This window comes from Macaca thibetana, chromosome 12 (assembly GCF_024542745.1).
Source record: "Macaca thibetana thibetana isolate TM-01 chromosome 12, ASM2454274v1, whole genome shotgun sequence".
Classification (NCBI taxonomy): Eukaryota; Metazoa; Chordata; class Mammalia; order Primates; family Cercopithecidae; genus Macaca; species Macaca thibetana.
The window spans coordinates 74,723,523-74,745,489 of NC_065589.1; the positions used below are offsets into that span (position 1 = coordinate 74,723,523).

Consider the following 21,967-nt stretch of genomic DNA (forward strand, 5'->3'; position numbering starts at 1 on the left):
CAGAGAGCCAAGATCGTACTGCTGTACTCCAGCCTGGGTGACAGAGTGAGACTCCATCTCAAAAAAAAAACAAAGACTGAACTCTGACACTGGTGACAGCTCTGATATGTTCTTTCTCGTAAACTACCTTGGATAAAGCACCTTCCCAGGAGTGGGTGTCTGTGGAGCCCCAACTTTATATGACCAAGGCAAAATGATCCTGTTTCTTTTCTTTTGTCTTCATCTTTTCTTTTTTGTTCTTTTCCTGAGGGCAGTTGATTCTTGGACATCTCAGGCAGATTATTCTGTTTTTGGATAATCCATAGTTCCTCCATGTTTCCTTCAGGAAGTTTTAGTTCTCCACGACTGAGCTAGCTAGGACCTTAATGTGTTGAAAGGATGTCTGGTTCTTCCTTTACCCCACTCCCTTTTCTCTTTCTTCTTTCAGGAAGAACCCCTCTAATGGTCCTCAGCTGAGGGAGATTTTGCCCTCTCTCCCCTGAGCCAGTGTCTGGATATATTTTTGGTTATTGCACCTGGGGAGAGGTGGGGAAATGCTGTGGCCAGGGATGCTGCTAAACATCTGTAGGACACAGGACAGTACCCCACAACAAAGCATTATCCTGCCCAAAATGTCCGTATTGCCAAGGTGAAGAAACGCTGTTCTACCGATAGAGGTCCTCTGTTGCAAATCTTCCCGTCAATAGCATCCTATAACCTCCATGCCACTATTGCACTCGTCAGTATATCTGACTTGAGTCCTGCATGCTTCAGTTTGCTGCTCTTAAGGGGAAATGGAAATGCACGCTCACCATACTCTGCATATGATCATACTCTCCCAGCTTCGTCTCAGTTCACTTTTAAAATTTATTGTTTTACAGCCTGTTTACTCTTTTTTTTTTTTTTAATCTCTCTAGATATTTCCCAGATGCTTCCCATATTATGTTTCTGAAGTTGTAGTGACCTGATCCAGATGCAGCATTCTAGCAGTTTGGTCGCTGATGCAAATGATGGAAGTGGTTACCTTTGGGCTGGGGTTGGACAGAGCGTCGTGGCCAACCATCTGTAAATGACCACTAGGAAAGCAAGAAGCAGTTATGTCTCCTGCTTGTTAGAGGGAGTCATGTGGGAGTAAAACTTTTTCATGTCAGAGAGACCTGGGTACAAATCTTTCTTCTGCCACTTAAGAAAAGTGTGACCTGGGACCTCAGTTTTCTCAGACATAAAATGGGGTTAAATACTTCATAGGGTTGTCAGTAGTATAAGTGAATGTGTCTGTACTAACGATAAGTAGCACTTGTAAGAAGGGACTTTGTGTTTTACTGTACTGTAGCCATGGTTTCTGTTGGAGAAAATAGTGAGAACTCTGGGAAATATAAAAGTATAGTTTGAATTTGATGACGGTTTTTCAAATGTTACTGTGCAGAAGAGTTCCTGGGAACTTGTTATACATGTTGGTCCTCAGGTTGCATCCCTGGACATTCTGTTTAGGAAGTTTGGCTGAGTCTGGGAATTTGTCTTTGTCGCAGTAATGCAGTTGTTTCTGATGCAGGTGGTCCACAGATAACATTTGGAGAAATCCTGGCCTTTATGGCAACCAGGTGACCATGTAGGGGGCCCCAAACTTCTCAGGAAGCTCCATCTCTGGCTAGTTGTTTTCTGTTTCTCTGGGCTCACTGACAGAGAATAATCTTGCAGAGCTCTTTCAAGCAGGACAAAGCTGTTCTTTGTTCTTGCTTTTAATGACAGCTAGAGATATCTTTTTATTGGATTGTCTCCTTGAACATTATTTTGACTCAGTGTCCTAAGAAGTCTTTTGGGAACCAGCTTAGGAACTCAGGGTAGAGAAATCTCCTTGTTCATTGGCTGAGGGAATTGTGACTTGGGGTGAGGAAGGGCAGATTAGAAGGGGGGTGGTTTTGATTCTCAGTGGCTCTTGGAAGGGTTTGGGAACCAGAAGTGAAACATGGACAGGATTCCTCCTAGCTCTAAACTGAATTCCTTTAGGAATGGGATGAAACGTGACCACATTCCTTCTACTTGTAAATTATTTGTGTCTAGTTTATCTCTTCTTTGATTGAATTATGCCTGGCAATCTATAATATTGACTGCTTTGTGATTTTAAGGAGTTTCTTTTTGCAGCTGTGGTTTGAGGGGTGTGAGGCCGGCTCACTGAGTGGACTCATGATGGCCAGAGCTTGCTAGCTCCTGAAACGAATGTTTGTAATTTCCTGACATAGGGACAAAATAAATGGCCCAGGCCTGCCCATAAATATGCATCAGTGCTTCTGTGTGCTGGAATGCGGGGTTTGCATGTGTTCTCAGAGGTCTCTTTCTGTGGGCCATGCTCCACCCACACCTTTCTGCCGGACATAGTGTCTCGCTGCCAGCTATGGTTTGGCCTCTGCAGTGTGGGCTGTGAATCCAAAATAGTTAAAAAGAAAACCTCGGAAGGAATTTCTCATCATATATTTAATAAATGAAAGTGTGAGGTAGAAATTAAAAGTCCACTGGGGAGTGCAGTTGGAAAATGTAAACTATATGAGATATGCCTTTAAAAGTTTGAACTCCTTGTTGGCAATTTTCTGCCACGAGAACTCCCTTTCAAGTCCTGGCGGTTGAATTTATTGAGTTCAAAGCTGTGAATGTGAATCTTAGATGAAAAATTTGAACCCAGGAGCTAGGTTGTTCTGAGTTGCTAATTTTTCCACTGCCGCATTTAAGATGTCTGTCAAATAAGTCTTAATTTACCTGAGTTTTGTCTGATGATGATAGGCCCCTGAGCCTGTTGACAGGTAGACATTTCTGTGGATTTCATAAAAATAAAACTAAAGTCCATAAAATTCTTGACAAACTGATACAAAAATAAAAGATAAACATGTAATGGTTAAATGGTAGTGAAAAATGAGAATGTGTTTAACAGAATAGATTTTTAAGTTCCATTTTATTTTATTTATTTTTATGTTTTGAGATAGAGTCTTGCTCTGTTTTCCAGACTGGAGTACAGTGGTATGATCTTGGCTCACTGCAACCTCTGCCTCCCGGATTCAGATGATTCTGGTGCCTCAGCCTCCCAAGTAGCTGGGATTACAGGCGCATGCCACCATACCTGGCTAATTTTTTTTTTTTTTGTATTTTTAGTAGAGATGGGGTTTCACCATGTTGACCAGGCTGGTCTTGAACTCCTGGCTTCAAGCATTCCACCTGCCTCAGCCTCCCAAAGTGCTGGGATTAGAGTTGTGAGTCACCATGCTCAGCCTAAGTTTCCATTTTAACTGGTGGATTCCTTGGAATATGCTTGTTTTAGGGTTGAGAGTGAAGTAAGATAGTAGTTTGGCATGTATGTGTCTTGTAAGTTTAACGTGTGCTGATCCCTAAGGCTAATTCCATGGCATTTAATATTTCCATGGATGTTTTTGTCTAATCACTCATAGCCTTTCCCACTTCTCATGTGTTTTGATGTATAGTTTTTGATGCATAGATTTTAAAAGTTCACGAAAATGTTACTTTAACATTCAAGAGAGAAATGAAGGTGAATGGAAAATGAAACGTTATTTTGTTGGCCCTGTTGGGTCATTTCGGTTGTTGCTGGAGAATGTGAGAGATTGTGATTCAGGTCAGATACTATCGTGAAATCAAGTATGAGTTCCAGATACTCTTATAGCCCAAATATTTCCAAGGCTTTGCTGACAGCTTAATTATTTCAAGCAATATTTGATATGGCTGAATACATGTTGTCCAAAGAATTTGGATGTCCTTTTGGGCTCTTTTTTCAGTGTAAGCCTTGCCAGAAATTGTGAAAATCTGCATTAATATAAATGTTAAAATATGGCCAGGCATGGTGGCTCATGCCCGTAATCTCAGCACTTTGGGAGGCTGAGGCGGGTGGATCACAAGGTTAGGAGTTCGAGACCAGCCTGACCAACATGATGAAACCCCGTCTCTACCAAAAACACAAAAATTAGCTGCGCACGGTGGCTTGTATGTGTAATCCCAGCTACTCAGGAGGCTGAGGCAGGAGAATCGCATGAACCTGGGAGGCAGAGGTCACAGTGAGCCGAGATCACACCACTGCAATCCAGCCTCAGCGACAGAGTGAGACTCTGACTAAAAAAAAAAAAAAAAAAAAAAAAAAAGAAAAGTTAAAATACAGGATTACCATTTCCTTTTACAAAGTAAATTATCATGGAATTCCTTGAAGTGGCACTTCTTCATCTGTGGCTTTGACATACAATTTTGTAAAATGAAACAATTTTCCCAGTTTTCCAGGATGGAGTCCAGTTTCTCCTGTGATGGTGTCTTATCTGTAGATAGCCACTTCTTTTTCTTCTTCAGATGTTCTCCTAAAAGGGTGGGACTCCCAAGTTAAGGTTAACAAATAAAAACAGGGAAGAGGTGACATGCTGGTCTCCAGGGCTGTTTGAGAGTTTTCATAGAGAGGCTGCTGCTGGCTTTCTTTTGAAGCTGAGAGCAAACTTCAGTGGTTTTATTAACTCATGTCCACTGAATGGTGTAACCCCCTAAGTATCAGGGTATAAGGAATATAGGATTTTTCTTTTAAACATTGCCTGAAGCCTAAAGTCCCTGAAGTTTCCCCTGCCCCCTGCTACTTTTAGCATTGCCCAAAATATGATGCCACAGCAAAGAATCTGGAGACAGCTGGGAAACTAGCAATTGCATAAGCATGTGAAACTTTTTAAGATGTGCATTGAGGAGTTAGCAAGCCTTAAATGAAAGACACCTTTAGAATACAGTATAGTAATCTCTCTCTGTAACATTTATCTGTATGTTATATATACAGTTCTAAATTTACTCAAACATGTTTAAATATAGTAAACTATTTTAATGTAAAACTATCCTTAAAACATTCAGAGTGTGTCTCTTGAAGCGTTTCATCTGTGGACTCTTGCCAATAGCACTTAGTCACCTAGTGAACGCTGAGACTTCGTGAAGTTACAGTGCTGGTGAGTACGATGTGCCAAGTCCATATTTGATTCGCCAGTGAGGACAAATGCACACACTCTAGTTTAGATCAGATTCAGACAATTTCCTGTTGTGCTTTGTGAGTTATTCTAGTATCATCAGTAAATAATTCCTAACTGAAATCTATTTCTTTTTACTTACTTGGTTTGGGAAGTCATTGACAGGTGAATGATTTTATAAGCAATGTAATGAATTACCAAATACAGCAACTTTTCAAGAGACTTGAAGCTTACAAACTTGACATCGTTTTAGCTTTTATTTGTACCAAAGGTGGGTTATCCCTTTGAAATTATTACACGACACTGAGATAAAGGAGAATTCAAGTGCTTAGTCTTAGGGCTACAGGCAATAGTTTATGGTTCAATAACATGTTGGGATGTTGTACCACAATTAATATAATTATTAGTAGGTTTTAGAAACATGAAAAGTGTTTGGAATCTAATTCTCAATGACAGTAGCACAATTGAAAGTCATAATTATTGTGGCTATAAATGTGAGTACATCATGTGCGCGTGTGTGTGAGTAAAGATTGCAATGGAATATGCAATCATGAAAATAGTTGTGTTTGGGCAATGGGCTTTTTAATACACTTGTTGTCATTGTTGTTTAGTATGGTTTTATTTTTACTTTTTTTTTTTTTGAGACTGAGTTTCGTTCTTTTTGCCCAGGCTGGAGTGCAATGGCGCAGTCCTGGCTCACTGCAACCTCTGCCTCCCGGGTTCAAGCGATTCTCCTGCCTCAGCCTCCCAAGTAGCTGGGATTACACCACGCCCGGCTAATTTTTTTGTATTTTCAGTAGAGACAGGATTTTACCATCTTGGCCAGGGTGGTCTCGAACTCCTGACCTCAGGTGATCTGGCCACCTCGGCCTCCCAAAGTGCTGGGATTACAGACGTGAGCCACTGTACCCGGCCAATATGGTTTAATTTTAATGAACAAGTTAACTATTTCTTTTAAGCCTTTACAAGAAAAAGAGTTGGATGGGAAAAATACCTACAAATACTTGATATTTACATACATATTTTTTGGTTTTGTGTAACATTTCTTTATAGGAGGGCAGTACACGTGAATACCCATTTGTAAGATGTGATTGGACGGTTCTTTCCCCCGAAATATCTCTTGAACATAGGAAGCACATCCCCTTCTCGGTTTTTATTGTTCCTTCTCCTGCATCCTCACTCTTCCTTGTTCCTGATGTTGGAGGTTCATTGAACAATAGTGGCAGCCTAAGCCTTTCAAATTGACATCTGGAGCATGCAGAACATATTCCGGTGGATGGGCCAGCATTGGCAGGGTTTTGGGATGGGTGAAGAGAGAATCAAGGCCATTCTTTATAAAATGGAGTGATGATTATAGTAGAGGTGATTACATATTTAGTTTTAGTACCTAAACGTCTCCTCTGCATTTAACTTCCAATCTATCAGCAAGTCCTGTGGCTCTATGTCCAAATATATTCTCAAATCCAACCACTTTACTTTTCTTCTTCTCTACTTTGTCTATCCTAGCACTTGCTGTTGTTGACTCATGCCCGCACATCTACAGTAACACCCTAAACAACCATTCTGTGCCTACTCTTGCCCTACATACAATCTTATCTACACATAGCAGCCAGAGTGACCTTTGTACAATGTAAGCCAGATTCTGTAATTCTTTTTTTCAAAATCCTTTAAAGTATTCACCTTGGTCTAAGGACTCTCTCCCTGTGTTTAGTCTCCTGCCAACCTGTCCTGCCACCTCTTTTCCACCTGCCTCTTAGTTGACAAGCACCAGCCACACTGCCTCTGTCTTTGTCCCTCAACCTCTCCAAACAGATCCCTATCTGAGGCCTTTTGCCCATGCTGCCCTTCATCTTAGAATGCTCAGATATTTGCATGGCCAGCCCCTTCTCATCAGCCCAGATGTCACCACCTGAGAGAGGCTTCTCTAATCACCATAGCTCAAGTATTGTCCCCACCAATTTTATTTTTGTCATAGCACTTATTGCAATCTGAAATATTCTTATTTGTATTATACTTTTTTTTTTGAGACAGAGTCTTGCTCTAGAGTGCAGTGGCATGATCATAGCTCACTGCAACCTCCGCCTCCCAGGTTCAAGCAATTCTCCTGCCTCAGCCTCCCGAGTGGCTGGGATTACAGGTGCCCGCCCAGCTAATTTTTTGTATTTTTAGTAGAGATGACGTTTCACTATGTTGGCCAGCCTGGTCTTGAACTCCTGACCTCAGGTGATCTACCTTCCTTGGCCTCCCAAAGTGTTGGGATTGCAGGCGTGAGCCACCACACCCAGCCGTTTATGATGCTTTTAAATCCACATCCCCTCTCACATAAAATGTAAACTCTAGGAAGGCAGATACTTTTTGCTCTGAGCTTCCTTTCTACCACCCTAAATAGGATGTGGCACATACTAGAAGCTCAGTGAAATATGTTGGATGAATAAACAAGTACATATTCTTCATTATTGTATAATATGTAAGTTGGAGGTGATCATATAAACTATAAATTGAGGTTCTTTGTAACTCCAAGATGCTATTATTCTTAGTGTGAAGAAGGCATTATTATAATTATTATGCATAATGAGTAGATCATATGTATTTGATAACTTCTTCCCACCCCATTCCCATTTATAGTGGTGGAATTCTTTTCTTTTCCCTTTGAAACAGAGTTTCGCTCTTGTAACCCAGGCTGGAGTGCAATGGCATGATCGTGGCCCACTGCAGCCTCCACCTCCCAGGTTCAAGTGATTCTCCTGCCTCAGCCTCCTGAGCAGCTGGGGTTACAGGTGCCCACCACCACACCCAGCTAATTTTTGGATTTTTAGTAGAGATGGGGTTTTGCCATGTTGGCCAGGCTGGTCTTGAACTCTTGACCTCAGGTGATCTACCCACCTAGGCCTCCAAAAGTGCTGGGATTATAGGTGTAAGCCACTGTGCCCAGCCCGTAGTGGTGGAATTCTTACACTCAGCCATTCATTTTGTTCTTGTTACTCTAACTGGATGGACTTAAGTATTATTTTTGGCAGCTAACAAAGGGCAGCTAATTGACGCATCAGGAGATTGAATCTGAATATTGGACTTTTACAGAGATTGAATCTGAATTTTGGGCTTTTACAGGATTTTTGTTCACGTGCTGTAGCTAGTAGGCTACAGCTTGGAGTCCAAACTGAAGAGCATGGCCACTGACTGGACTTTATTAAATTATGTGCAGAAGAGTTATCTTGGCAGCAAATGAGGCAAATCAGTGGTAGGTAACTGTCTTTTGGTAGTTTTGTTTTGAGACACAGTCTTGCTCTGTTGCCCAGGCTGGAGTGCAGTGGTGCCGTCGTGGCTCACTGCAACCTCAACTTCCTCTGCTCAAACGATCCTCCCACCACAGCCTCCCTAGCTAGGACTACAGGTATGTGCCAGCATGTCTGGCTAATTTTTAAAAAAATTTTTGTAGGGACTGGGTCTCATTATGTTGCCCAGGTTATGTCTTCTGAGAGCTTAGAGTTCAAGGTAGAAATGTTAGTTACAAAAACTTGACAATGAGGATGTAAAACTAAATACTTCCTATCATTTGAGTAAATGAAAGAGAGAGGAAATAAAGCTCATCTGTGAAAATGTCAGTTTAACAAGTACTTATCAATCTAATCGGCCTAGCTGTAAAAAAAAAAAAAAAAAAAAAAAGTAAATGTGTGACTGTAAGTCATATTGAAACTCAGGCTATCCTAAGCAGCTCTCCATCTGCTTCTAGTTAGAGATGTGTCATACATCCGGGGACCTGGGCCTCAGGCTGTAAGAAAGTAGTTTCAATTAAAAAAAAAAAAAAATCAATACTTGTAATGATTTTCTTTCTTGTAATATCATACCCAGTAACTTGTATAGGTTGAATTTAGACGTAGTGTTATCAAATTTATTTAATGTGAGTGTGACTGGAGGCTCAACATAAGTTGAATAAAAACAGATGCAATCAGCTGTTTAGCTTTGTTTATATCTTTACCCATAATGTTTGAGGTATCATGTTTTCTGGATTAATAAAATAAATTTCCAGATAAAGTCCAACTTAATTTCAACCATACGTGCTGGAAATAATTCTGAAATTTAATTATGCCTTTTCCACTAATTTCTACTATGGCAGGAGTTGTCATCTTTCATTTGTAGTGAATTTCTGAAAAATGCACCCAAAAAATAAAATAGTAAACTTACATGTTATGGGATGGAGGGAATGTTGAATCTTCATTTTTGTTTTTATTTTACTTTACTTAATTAATTTATTTTGAGACCGAGTCTCGCTCTGTTGCCCAGGCTGGAGTGCAGTTGCATGACCTTGGCTCACTGTAACCTCTGCCAGCCAAGTTCAAGCTCTTCTCCCACCTCTGCCTTCCGAGTAGCTGAGACTACAGGCCTGTACCTCCATGCCCAGCTAATTTTTATTTTTATTTTTTTAAATAGAGAAAGGGTTTCGCTGTATTGGCCAGGCTGGCCTTGAACTCCTGACCTCAAGTGATCTGCCTACCTCAGCCTCTCAAAGTGTTGGGATTACAGGCATGAGCCACCATGCTCAACTGAATCTTCATTTTTGAATAGCTCAATACACGTAAATTCCTTAATTATGATTCTTTGGAGTGGATCTGCTCCTTCTGGATGCTTGCAGGCAGGCGAGACCCTTCCCAGACTGGCACCTCTTGTCCCTGATGCTGAGGCATCTGCTTTTCCATGCCTCAGGACTCCTTTCCAGTTCCTTCCATAGGGGCCTAAACTCTATTCCCTTGTTAGGAGGTGGATACCTGGCCCCTTTGGGGATAATTTAGGGAAGCTATGCCACCTACATGGTAGCAACTGAAAATGTGGCCCATGGACCAGCAGCATCACATCACCTGGGAGCTGGAGAAATGTAGAACTCACCCCCATCCCATACTAACTAAATGAGCAGCGACGTTTTCACAGCACACCCAGTTGTCTCCACATCTTTCAATACGACACAGTCCTAACACTTTAGCCCCCAGCCCCAAGACTAAAGGAGGGAACATTCTCCTGATGTCCTGCCAGGCTCCGACTCATGGTATTGTAGGATCTGCAGGTGGCCTCGCTTAGGAGGCAGAGACTGCAGCATGCTGCTGCTTCCACTGGGGCTTAGCAGGTGTTCCATGCCCTTCATGAGGATGTGTCTTTTAATTTTCCTTCTCAGCAATGCTCTCAGGGCCTCCTGGGTTGCCAAGACACCGCTTTTCACTGCACTGGACATTTGTGTTCCTGCAGTTGATATCCTCTTCCTTCGTGGCTCTTATTTTCTGCCATCATTTCAGACTGTGGCATCATGCCCCTGCTTCTGGGTGAAAGTATGTCAACAGAAGGGGAAGGAAGGCTTCTACCATGCAGAGGGTGATCTTACTTCCTGTTCCGCGGTTGTAACGTAGGGGAGGACCTCAGGTTGTCAGAGGAGACAGGATAAGCAGGAGTTGGATTATAAGTGCAATCAGATCAGATGGAGAGGTGGCATAAAAGTGAGTGGACTTTCTTTTCCTGTGTCCTTGAGTAGGAGAAATGTTTTAGTTACTTGCTGCATCATGGATGTGGTAGCCAGGGCTGTTTAATTACCTGAGAAGTGGGGCTAATTGTATCTTGAACAATGAATCACTTTCCTGGCATAATTTTCTCTGCGCCCAATCATTACCATATAAAAGTTGTCAGTGCTGGCCCTCAGGAGTGGGATTGGAAGAGGGGGAGTTGATAGGTAGCTGGCAGGAACTGGGGCTGAGTGGGAGCAGAGCTGATCATAGGGAGGTGGGGATGAGCAGGCATTTTCTCAAAAGGTGTAGTGGACCTAGTTCTAGTTTCTGTCCAGGTGTCTGGGATAATCATGTGGATACTATTAACCCCAACAGTCAAAACATTATTAAACACTTCAGTGCCAGACAGGTACATTTATATTATTACGTTTACATGTATAGTCTCATTTAATAGTTACAGCCCTCCTGTGAGGTAGATGCTATTTTCATTAGCTTTTTATAATTGGGGAATGTGCAGCACAAAGCACACAGGCAGTGTGTCCAAGGTCACATAACTTGGGGTGTGTGACCCCAGACCCTCAGTCATAACCACCAGAGGAAGTAGATTAGGGTGGAATGGGGCAGGGTTTAGAAGTACAGAGTAAACATTTGGAAAGTGTTAGATGTTAAAAAGGATCATTTTAGTAATTGTGTTGAAAAATAGAGTGAAATGAGAATTTTTACAAAAGTCTGGCCATTGTTAATGGAGCGTAGAAAAGCCCCAGCCTCTTTTTGGAGCTGGCGGAGGTCACACTCCCTTGGCTCCTTATTAAGCGATTTCCTCTAAGCCCCAGACAGACCTTCCTAGAATCTGCTTGGGGTGTTGGGTTGGTCATCAGCAGACCACTTTCCACGTTCCTTCTTTGCCTGCTGTTTCCCTGTTAAGCTCTGCTAGTGGGGGCACCAGGGGAATTCTGGAAGACTGCAGGAGGGAGAAGGGACACACTTCATCCTGTTACTGTTCTTGTCAGCTTAGCTTCGGAAAGGGTCTTTCCCTCTGCCAGCAGTAGTTGGTTTCCATTTCCAGTTTCCTTCTACCTCTTGGAGCCAGCCTCCTGGCACCCCCTGAGCTGCTATCCCAGTCCCATGTGGACCTTCAGAAAGGGCTCCTCTTCAGAGATCAGGGTCCCAGCCCTGCTGGTTTCCTCCTAAATGTGTGGATTCTAATAACCCCCACCTCCTCCCTTTGTTTCCTGCAGTCCTACCCCAGGAGTGGTAGCTGCTTCCTACTGCTTTCTGAGTAACTCTATGTTACTCAGTCTTTTCCATTCTCTAGCACCTGTTGAATGAGATCTTCGTATTAAATAGTATCTGTTGTGTTACATAGTAGTGCTTCCATTTTCCTAATAGCCCCTGACTGATTAATTTCCCCAAACCCTAGAAACCTGGCAGAGGTGTGGCGAGAGAAGCTGATACCCAGGGAGAGAGCCATGGTTCTCAAATCTAAGGATGTGGGTGAATTGCTAGAGAAGCTAATTAAATATGCAGATTTCAGGCCTCCAGTTGCAATAATTGCGATTCAATAGTTGGATATAGGGTTAAGAATCTGCTTTTTAAACAGACATCTTAGGTGTGACTGATGTAGTTATCCTCTTCCTGAGGCTTCGAAAAAATCTGCCCAAATCCAGGGCCTTCCCATGGGGTTACCTCTTGGCTCTGGAGTTGTTGTACTGGGGCTTAGACACCAACTTTAATTTTTGTTTTTTTTTTAAGAGGGCATGGGCTGTGGATATGCTAATAACCTTTGATCGAAGGCCACCAAGGTTGTATGTTGCCCCTGGAGGCTGAAAATCCAACCCTTGTTTAGCCCACAAGCTCTGATGCAATTAGCTGGGAGAAAAGAGCTTTTCCCCCTAACTGAGTATTGTCCACATGTCAGGCCCTGCACCCCGTTGTGTTCAGTCAGAGGGATTCCTTTTTCTTATTTATGCAAAGCCAACATGCCTATAGCTGCAGAGAGGGAATGGAGTGGTACTGACCTGGAAGTAGGGACTGGCTCTTCTTTTCGCATTTAGAGCCCTTCCCATTTACAGGTGGCTGGAAGTTGGAGCAGTAAGGAATCAGAAGCCACCACCACACCATACATATTCAAACCAGGACACTTGTGCCTTTTGGCCTTGCCAGTGGGTGTATCTGTTTATCTGCGTGAATAGCAATAGACATTTTTTTGTGGAATATTGGCTTCCATTTTGTTGATTTAATCAGTAAAACAAGTGGATTTTGCTGGGAGGAGTTGGATTATCCCCTCCAAGCAGAACAGGAAGTTTTTCAGTATTGCCAGATCATTGGACTTTGAGTTTGCAGGGGGCAAGGACTTCAAAGTGACCTTTTACTGAATATAAAAGTCAGATTTTCTCTGTAGGAATGTGTCCTGCCTACAGTCTAGTGCCTGATGCGGTGTTCTCTGACATGGATTTCGAGGGCTGTTGTGGGCTCTTGTCTGTTCTTCATGTTGTTGTTCAGTGTTTTATATCATCTCTGTATGCTCACATAGAATTATTGAAGGCCCTAGTTTATAGTAGCCTGCCATGTTTTGTGTGGCTTCTACATGCTGAACAGGGGCCAGTGGATTCAGTTTTTAAAAATTGAAATTCAGATGGAGCATTCCTCTTCAGAATGAGCTCTCTTATGAGACCTGACTTTAGAATTAAACTGGATGTTCTGCAAATCAGAAATGCCTGAAGGCAGAGAGCCTCCCTAGGCTTGTGCCTTGAAGTTAGGTGCCACATCCCCCCCAGTGACCTACTTAAAAACACACGCATGGTAAGCAGTCCAGAGATGACACATCCAGTAAAAGTGCTCTTCCCCTTGCTTTAGGTTATATAGCCCACCAGTGCCTGCTCTCTTCTATGTAGACCCGGCGTGGAGCACAGCTTCACCTCCCTTGTCTGCAGGTGTCCTCCCCAGTGATCGGCTGATGTGCATTCCATTCACTCAGCCAACACTTGTGGAGGCCTCCTGTGTTCCAGGCAGTGGTCTAGGTGGAAGGGCTGATTCTAGGAATAATAAGGCTGGAGGAGACCGCTCCACAAGCATGGAAGTGCTAGGATGAGGTGTGCAGAGAGTACCTGTCTGGGAACTGTGAGGAAGTGACTAATTCTCCTTGGGGTTGTTCAAGAAGGTAACATCTCAAGTGATTCATTCATAGCTTGGGCGGGCTCTTCTCCCTATACTCCCCATCAAAATGAAGTAATCTTAAAAGTTAACAGCTTCAGTGGCAGAAAGGTTATGTGTTTTACTCCAGGTTGCATGTTTGTCAGTATCAATATTAGGACGAAAATCCTACAGTAGAGTTTCAGCTTTGAGGGACTGAACCTCTGAATAAGTGCTCTTGAGACTAATGTTAAGTGTTTTTTTTTTTTTTTTTTTAAACCGGCAAGCAATCATATTCCCAGAGTGATTTTTAAAAAATCTACTGTGTTTCATTAAGAAAACAAAAATGCCTAGAAGTGAATTCCAGTATTAATCATGTTGAATTAGATGGAAATTAGAGTCTGTTCTTTTTTAGCTCCTTATCTCACACATACGACTCATCTGGTGGCTGGCTTGAATTTACCTAGACTCCCTAATAATAATTTTCATTATCATTGAAAATTATTAAAATTAGTAAATTATTGGATTTCTTTATATTAGGTATCCCAATCCATATACTTTCTGCGTGTTCAGTAATTGTACTCACTATAGAGTTTTTTGTTTTTTGTTTTTTTTTTTTAGTTGTTGCTTGAGATGTAACTTGTGGTCCAAGGTGAGTTTATTTACATTTCTTCTGGTTTGATTCCTCTCTCTCTTAAAATCAGAACCGAGGACTACTATTTATTTTTCTGTGGTGTTATCAGATGGTTCTTGATGAGTTATATACAAGGGCTGCTTTTCTTCAGTGAGGTCTGTGATCTCTAAATGTTTTAACAGGCTTTCCCAGGCAAGGTACTTTATCCAGGTCTATGGTGAAATGTAAGTTAAGTACATTTCACTGAGTGGCCATTAATCCACCTGATCCTACTCTTTGCTTTTTATGTTTTATTTTATTTTTTATTTTTGGTAAGCTCTAAATCTTTTCCAGCAACCTTGGAAGGAGGTTCTACTAACTTGTTCTTTTGATGGAGGCAGAAGGACAAAACTAGTCAGCGTGGTGGTGACACAAACCAGGTCATTTAGGAGGGTCACCAGTTTGTAGCTGCCTTGAGAAACATAGTCGTGCTGCGCTGGGCTCAGTGGAGGCGAGCGGTTTGTGCACTGTTACCCAGACAGGCCAGCAGGAGTGTCTGTTTTCTAAATTAATGTGTAGGGCAAGTTGTGTGTATCTCACCATGACTGTTGTTTGTCTTTGACTTGAGATTGCGCTGTGCACATGTTCCTGCCACATAGAATGCACCAGATGACAGAAGAGTCGCTATGATAAGGTTTTCTTTCCGTGTGAAATAGTAAGACGAGGAGGATGGCGAGATGTAGTAGATCAGTTTGGGTCAGTGTCCCGAGTACATGCTCATACTATGTTGAACCGTATGACGTGACCATTTTTGATCTAGAAAAATGGCAGTTTCACACGTGCAATCTAATAATTTAAAATTGGGACCATCAGGTAAGGAAGGGTGTACCTTTGAAGGCGAATAGCAGTAACATACCCAGGCAAAATAACAGCCTGTGGTGAACTTTTATTAGACTCACAATGCTTTTATATTAAAAAAATTTATCGTCAACCTTATTATATTAGGAGATGTTAACGCAGAATTCTGGATTTTCAGCCTTTCTGGAAAATTCTGACTGTCTTGCTATGCTAGGTCCACGATCTCACATGGTGACAGTTAACTGAGGCAGAGTGGCAGTTGTGCCCCTGTAGAGCTCACATGAGTGTCCATTAGTTCAAGTCCTCCCCTGGCCAGCTTCTGGTCCTCATGTGACTGACTGACCTGTGGGCTTTGAGGTTGGACACATGATATAAATAGAGCTCAAAGAGTAAGCTGGGGAAAGGCAGGATTAGAATAAATCAGCTGAACCAAAGCCATTTGTTTTGTTTACTATCCATCACCAGCTAGCACCTCTAAAAAGAAAGCCTTAGCCCACTCTTGACTCTGTTCACTGATAAAGGACAGCTAAGCGTAATTAAGGAGTCCTTGCATGTGCTAAGAGATGGTCAAACTCTTATTAAAGTTTGGACTTTGTGCTTCTCATTTAAGTATAATATGGTGATTAGAACTTCCTTCCAGGGACCATAACTAATGTTAGAAGCTAATGTGATGCCTTGAAAAAAATCTTGCCATTTATGGGAAGGGGTTACTGGACAATTGACATCTTAACTTTAACATAAAGAAAAGTTCTTATGGACTAATTTTTTTTTTAAAGTACTAGATGTTTATTGCTACATTGTTCATATGGAGATGAAAACTAGAAATAAAGGGGATACTCATCAATAGAAGGAGGGCTGAATAAATTATGGTACATTAATACTATGAAATATTATGTGGTGTTAAAATGACAGATTGACAGGACACCGACTGACCTGGAGGGATTTCCCTAAGGAGCAACGCTAGCTCAGATTTAATTAGTGCTTACTATGTGCTAGACACAGTTTCAAAGGCTTTTTGTGTGTTAATGCATTTAATCCTCACAACCACTCTATGAGTGAGGTAGCATTATGGCCAACTTACCAATGAGGAAACTGAGGCATGAAGAAGTTAGGCAAGTCATCCAAGCATAAGCAGTTAGTATGTGGCAGGGCTAGGATGTGAACCCATGCAACTAGATTGACACAGATATTTTAAAATAACTTTTTTTTTTTTTTTGAGATGAAGTCTCACTCTGTCGCCCAAGCTGGAGTGCAGTGGCACGATCTTGGCTCACTGCAGCCTCCACCTCCCGGGTTCAACTGATTCTCCCACCTCAGCCTCCTGAGTAGCTGGGATTACAGGTGTGCGCCACCATGCCCAGCTAATTGTATTTTTAGTAGAGACGGGGTTTCACCATGCTGGTCAGGCTGGTCTCAAACTCCTGACCTTGTGATCTGCCTGCCTCAGCCTCCCAAAGTGCTAGGATTACAGGCATGAGCCACGGTGCCTGGCCTTAAAATAACTTTTTAAGGTTAGATATCAATATGCGTTATACATGACAATCTTTCCTATGGAATATTAATTCACAGCTGTTTCTGAATTGTATTATCTCTTATATTTTAAACTCTTACGCTCATCGTGCTGTATCAGACTTTAGAAATCATTTAGTTCTTTGGTTTCCAAATTTAGCTCTCCTATCCTCTCTTTTAAACCAATTGAATCTTCCTGGTGCTAAGCACAATGAAACTCAGTTCTGACCCTGAGCCACTTTGCCCTCTTTTCCCTTGGGTGCCATATAAACAGTAGGTATAGTTTACCTCCTTCATGTCACAGATGGAGAAATGAGTCCCAGAGAGAGCCAAACATTTATTGAGTTGATGTTTTCAGGGATGTAAAACATGTTATGAGCCTTAGAGGTGTATTTTATTATGCCCATTAAGGCAGCTGAAGTCTAGATACAGCAGTTAGGTCTAAAGTCACAGAGGGAATCAATACCATGCTTGGATAGAATCCCTGTCTCACCTTCTTTTCAAGGCTCCTACTAACCTAAGATGCGAACTGCAATGAGCTACCAGAGGCCTTTCAGTTGAATCTTGCCATTTGCTGTTGACTTCATTAGGAAGTTTCTAAGAACTTCTAATTAGTATGGCATTCTCTGCCATAGGTGTTAGTGGAAGAATGACTTTGAACAGACATTTCAAGGCTTTTGTATTAGTCTGCTTGGGCTGTTGTAACAAAATACCATACACTGAGTGGCTTAAACAACAGAAACGTATTTCTCACGGTTCTGGAGGCTAGGAAGTCCTGATCAATGTGCTGACAATTCAGTTTCTGGTGGGCTGTCTTGCTGGCTTGTAAACGGTCACCTTCTCGCTGTGTCCTCATATGGCAGAGAGGGAAAGTAAGCTCTCTGTTGTCTCTTCTTGTAAGGATACTAATCCTATTGGACCAGGGCTGTGTCCTGATGACCTCATTTAACCTTTAATTACCTCCATAAAGGTGGTAATTATCTGTAGCTGTATCTCTAAATATAGTCACATTGGGGATTAGGGCTTCAACATAGACATTTTACGGGAACACACATTCAGTCCATAACAGCATTTCAGTCATCCCTGTTAACCTCTGCAGAGGAAGTGATCCTATAGAAGGATTTATTCCGCTTGAAATAGGAATGGTCACCTTTGGCACTTTATTAGCCAGTGAACTGCCTGCTACATAGTAGGGATTTAATTGCTGTTTGTTGATGAATTAATATAAGCAAATATCTTTTTGCTGCTTTTTTTTTTGTGCCTAAAGTTTTCTTGGAGCTGTTAAGCATATTCTTTCACATTTGGTGATCAGGTAGTGATGTTTCAAGGAGGTTTTGCTTTGGTAGACTCTAGGAACGTTGTGTCATGTGTTGGAGGTACCACTAAATTAAGCATAAAGGAATAGGTGCTGTGTAACGGAGAGGGCAAGGAGAAGAAGTCACAGGAAACCTGGGTTAAGGAGAGTTGCTGTTTCAACAGAAAATACAGGTTTGAGCTTTCTGACAGGACAAAAAAGGAAAATATGATGTGACATATTTATTATTATCTGTTAAGTTACTTGGGAGGAAGACGTTTTTACACTAGCACTAAATGCAAAGAGGAAGTTATTGTGTGAGTCATAGGAGCAGGGACTTTGAACATACTGTTGAGACTGCATTTGACAATAGTAGTGATTTTTGCAAAAGAAACACTGAAGTTTTTCATGTTAATTTCATATAGACCTTAGTGAAATGCAGAGAGATAATACTAAATTATATTTCCATGAAATATTTTTTTGGATAGCTGAAAGTATAAAATGCAGGTATGCAGTGTTCTGGTTATTCACCTTAATACCAGCAGCAATATAGAGGGGAAAATGAGAAGAGGTGTCAACTAAAGGAAAAATCTGCGTCATGGTAGTGAACGTGAGGAATCTCTTACCTCTGATTGCCATTGACATAATCACTATCTAAAACTTCCAAGTAGCCGTTCTTAGTCGGGAATTAGCAACAGCGAATTGAGACAGAGTGACTTAAAAGAGTGAACTGAAAAGATTTAAAGCCGCTCTCACTTAGCTTGTGCATATGTGCATACAGGCCGTAATCCTATAGAATGATTTATTGCACTTGAAATAGGAGTCAGGAATAAAATGAGAAATTCCTAAAATGTTAAGAACTCTTATTCCCAAAGCGGTGCATGATACTTCACTGAAAATATGCTACTAATGTTAATGAGTCGTGTCAATATCATATATTGTTCAAAATAAATACAAAGTGCTGTTCAGCATATTCATTGCTCCTATTTTATTTCATGTTGCTAACCCTTGTCCAATTCCTGTATATACAAGCCCCACATTTTTTAGCCTCCTCTTAAACTAATCAGCAAAGTGCATAAAAACCCTTAAAGCAAGATAGCCTTGGTATTATTTCTAAATGTCCTTTAGAATTACGCAGTTAGGTCACCTCCTTTCCTTTCAAAGCACAGATTTACTCTGATCCTGGGAATCCTCATCTAGTACTAACAGACTTCAAACTTTTGATCATCACTTACAGTAAAACATGTCATACTAAAGCTTGGGCATAAGTGAAACAAAAGTTTCATAAGGCAGTTTTTACCCCTAGTACATTCTGATGCTTCCTTTAAACAATGCTGGCCTCCACCCAGTAAGTTGATTTCGTCACAGAGGGAATCAATACCATGCTTGGATAGAATCCCTGTCTCACCTTCTTTTCAAGGCTCCTACTAACCTAAGATGCGAACTACAGTGAGCTACCAGAGGCCTTTCAGTTGAATCTTGCCATTTGCTGTTGACTTCATTAGGAAGTTTCTAAGAACTTCTAATTAGTATGGCATTCTCTGCCATAGGTGTTAGTGGAAGAATGACTTTGAATAGACATTTCAAGGCTTTTGTATTAGTCTGCTTGGGCTGTTGTAACAAAATACCATACACTGAGTGGCTTAAACAACAGAAATGTATTTCTCACCGTTCTGGAGGTTAGGAAGTCCAGATCAATGTGCTGACCAATTCAGTTTCTAGTGGTCTGTCTTGCTGGCTTGTAAACGGTCACCTTCTCGCTGTGTCCTCATATGGCAGAGAGGGAAAGTAAGCTCTCTATTGTCTCTTCTTGTAAGGATACTAATCCTATTGGACCAGGGCTGGATCCTCACTGGCAATTGGAAAAAACACCAACCTGGTGCACAGAATGGTAGATGAGGAATAAGGATGCCTAGGGTCCTAATCCTGTGTTTTCCAGTTGCTGCAGGAAGCACATCCCTATCCTTCACAAGACCCTGTTTTCTCATTCATAAGGTGAGGGGGTTGGACTTGATGCTCTTTAAGGTGCCTTTCCACCTTTAACTTTGTTCTTGGTCTCTTCTACAGAAGGGAAATGTTGGATTTAAAGTAGAATCTCCGAAATGGTTTAATGAATGATTAAATCCATTCGTGTTGTGACAGTGATCTCAGGTCACAAAGCTTCCTAATTATTCTGTCTAGAGATGAGAAGTAGCCAGTTGTTCCTTAGTCAGCTGTGGTTGTAAAGCAGTAATACTTCTGTACTTGTAAAGCTCAATAAAAGATTTTTCTCACCACCTACCCCTCCCTGTTTTTAGAATTCTTACTTTTTGTTCCTTGGAGGTTAGGAGACTTTCACTGTCAAGGACTTAACTGACTATGAGAGGTATCCCTGTATTACATATGCTTGTTTTGTCCTTTCTGGGAATTAATTTATTCTTTCCTGTTTTTGAAACTCCTTGATTTGAGAATGTTCTGGAATGTGGATTAAGGTTGGAGAAGTTGAGCTGGGGGAAGATGTTTTGCAGGTAGAGCTGAGGATGGTTTCCCATCAGCAGCTAAAGATGTTTGTTGATTTCTCTGATGGGTACCAGGCCCAGTGCTAACCAGCTGCATAGCACTTTCTCTGTGACTCCCTTCAGTGATAGTGTCTTGTTCTGGAGACTGGAAAATATACTTTGCTATCAGCAGACTTTTTTTGGTGTTTGGCTCTGCCATCTGGACCATTCTGGATTGAACCCAGTGGGCTGTGATCTGCAGGGCCAGTGAAGCCAACCTAGTGGGACCTGGAGTAGCAGCCAATGGGGTAGCAGCTGATGGATGAGCAGTGAGATTAGGAAGAGGAAGGCCCTTTCAAGCCACCTGTCCATAGCACTCTCTTCCCAGACTGAGCTCTAGCAAGTGAGGCTCATGCAGACCCTCCTCTAGGATGTTTGTCTTCTGTTGAACCATATAGGATGGAAGAAAGTTTTTTCCTAGCAAGGCCAGAACAAGTGAGGAAGGGAAGGGTGTGCTCTGGCTTGTGGGAAGTAGAAAAAAAGCACAGATCTCGGAGTCTGGCAGACCTGATGCTGATCCTGGCTCAGGGACTTACTAGCTCTATGTGACCTTGGGCAAATTTTCTGAGTCCCAGTGTTCTCACATGTAAAATGAGGCTAGTAATAAAAATGTACAGGCTCATAAGGAGTCAAGTGCCTACTGTGCAGTGGGTGGTCAGTATGTGTGTGTGGATTTTCTTTCCCAGTGAACACAAATTGGGCTTCCCTGGAATGGTAGTCTTTTAAGTTGGAGACCTGGGTTTGGAGGAGTAGGGTGATCTGCTGGGGTCGCCAAGTCAGGGGGCCAGAGCTGATGATGAGGCCACAGGGCAGAAGATATGGCAGAGCTCCAGCCCTGTAAACACCCATTTTGACCCTTCCTTGGGGTGGGAACGCCCTGATTCGCACTAGAAATGTCATGCCTTTCTATCACATATATTAGGAAAGCTAATACTGATCTCTCTTGTTGCCAGATACTCCCCTGCTTTCCCTTTTGTAATGCTATTTGATGAATCATTTGAGAAGTATTACCGAAGAAAAACTTTAGGGAGAAGGATTGTCACCTCTGACCACCTTTGCACAATCCTGAGTGCAGGCTGTTTTCTCTTGTTGGCTATCTGGAGTGCTGGAGGATTTATGTGATGAGAATGGCATTTTTGGTATTACTTGCAGAATTGAGATGCCTTAACCTGAAGACCTTTTTGCCCCTATGGAATATGAAACCGATTAGGAGCTCTTTGTGCTCTGCTGCAAATCATTACACATCTACATTTCACTCTTATAAAATATGGATAATGACATGACTGTCTCTTAGGAGTCTGAGTGCATTAGCTAATGATCATTAAACCTTAGAAATAGAAAATTTATATGAATGTCAGGAGCTTTTGTAATTACATATTTGCATCATTTTGCTTGGCATCCTTGGAAGTTGTGCTTTCAACATGAAAATACTAGGGTTGATTCTTGTTTTTCTTGTTGTGGAGAAAGCTCTGAAGAAATAAGCTCAAAGAGTGTTCAGACAGATCAATTATCTCAGCTTCTCATGAAAGCCCTGAAGGAGCTCAGACCAGAGTGGTTTGGTTTGGGCTGAGGTGGAA

General features: G+C 41.8%; 1 protein-coding gene across 1 annotated transcript in view; it reads left to right on the forward strand.

Moving 5' to 3' along the window:
* STK39 (serine/threonine kinase 39) overlaps nucleotides 1–21,967 on the forward strand; it is a 293,703-nt gene that overhangs the window by 41,967 nt on the left and 229,769 nt on the right. The gene's annotated exons all lie outside the window — the stretch shown is intronic.